Genomic DNA, 2,000 nt, shown 5'->3' with positions numbered 1-2,000 from the left:
AAATATAACTTAATCTTAAAGCTAGCTGGTTTGCCGTCAAATACATATCAGTCTGCCCATGGCTACCTGTTTTCTTACCCCTACTTCTCATTCTTGGATATGAATCCTCTTGAAGGCATTTTCTTGCATTATAGGCCAGTTTCATCTGCTTTCAAAACATTTTCCTATCTCTAATCTTTCTCTTCTGTGGCTTTTCAGTTCTCAAGGAAATCCCTCTGTAGTAAAGTGGTGAGCTGATGCTGCTTCTCCTATTAACTTCGCGTTTATGAAAAAACAAACAAATAAATAAACTCTTCAAAATTTATCATCCAATTTTTACTTGTGGTAAAGATTAATTTTGTAGACCATTGACTTCATCTCTTATTGATTCAATTTACAGGTGCTTGACTTTTTTCCTTACTCACATAACCATATAGAATCTGTCATGCTGTAAATATATACTCAAGCCACAATCAACTGAAGTTTCTCCTTGCCTAAATTGTTACCCCTTATTTGATAAGACATTTGTACTGACTAAAGCAGATTCCTGATTTAATCTTTCTTTTTGTATATGTATTTTGAACATAACAACTTGGAGAGTTGCCATGGGGTTTGGGATTCTAAGCTTTGATTAGTTTATTAGCTCAGTGTTCATTTCTTTAAAAAAAAAAGCAACCCCCTTTACACCCCCCCTCCCCCCAATTTTGCTTTCTCTGTACTTCTGTTGTATCACTAAAGCGTGGCTTGGGCAGTCAAGTAACTTAAAACACACACGCACAGACACACACAGCAACAAGTTATTTTTATCAGTTCATGATAGTTCCTGCCATGCTTCATCCCAGAACAGAGAAACAAGGTCATGTTCCGATAGCGAGCAGAGGCAGCTGGCTAGATATGCTCACTAGGTATATGAGTAAGTCTTTCATATCAGTCAGTGAAGCATATACTTATTTAAGGCAAAGAACAGCATCACTCGAGAGTCAGAGTCATTCTATGACTGCTAAACGAATATTTTACCTGAGGTGTTCATTTTAACTATTCATGTACTCATTTCTCTGCACATTTTTTATGTGACCAAAAAATTTTTCTACCAACCACCTAATTCATCTGAAATGTGAAAAACATATAAGAGGACAACTACTACGATATAATAACGTACAATAAAAGTACCATCTTTCAGATAAGGAATAGTATGTGCTAATAAGTGAAGCTTTTTAAGGAAGCATCATTCATGTAAAGCAATTATCCAGAGCAAGCAAGTTAGGGCTAGTGTCAAAATTTCCTTTCAGGTATGCACAATTATTTCTCCCTCTATTATGTATTTATGGAGACAGTGTTTTAGAAAACATCATAGCTCCTTAAGCTTGTAAATAGACCACTAAATATGGCAGCACATTGGGAAGGATGCCTCAGAAATATGTAAGAAATATGACAATGTCATACTTGCATGGATTTCTAGTCAGGACAAAGATGGGAGATCCAGTGGCTCTGGTAAGTTCAAAGTCACACCCCTTAAATAGGGACCCACTGAGGACCTTTTAGTTTTATATCCTAATAACAACTTCCATACATGCTCATAAAGGCCATGAACCACTGTAATAATGGACTCAGTGTTAACATTTCTTCAAGTCAATGTTTGAGTAGGCCAGTGGGGAGAGGATGGGAAGCAATAATTATGTTGTTACTTGATTTGCAATTCTCTCTCTTCCATCTTTCTTACATCCTCAGATGCAATCATCAAAAGATAAACTTAACATGGGAAGTAATAATTCATTAGAAACAGTAGTTGAGTAGTTGGCACTTATTTAATACTTTGTATTCTTAGAAGGCAAGTATATATAGCACATATAAACCTACCAACAACACTTTGAATTCAGGGTAGATATTATCATTATAGTAGATGAGGGATCTGAGGCTTTAAGTGGTTAAAGAACTTGTCCACATCACTCAATTTGGAATTTGATTCTGTTTGTCTCAGGATTTCAAGTTCTAAACTACTATGCTCACTTTTATCACTAGAA

The sequence above is a fragment of the Hyaena hyaena genome, unplaced genomic scaffold (assembly GCF_003009895.1).
Source record: "Hyaena hyaena isolate Hyena2069 unplaced genomic scaffold, ASM300989v1 scaffold_1004, whole genome shotgun sequence".
Taxonomy (NCBI): Eukaryota; Metazoa; Chordata; class Mammalia; order Carnivora; family Hyaenidae; genus Hyaena; species Hyaena hyaena.
This window is presented reverse-complemented; position numbering follows the sequence as displayed.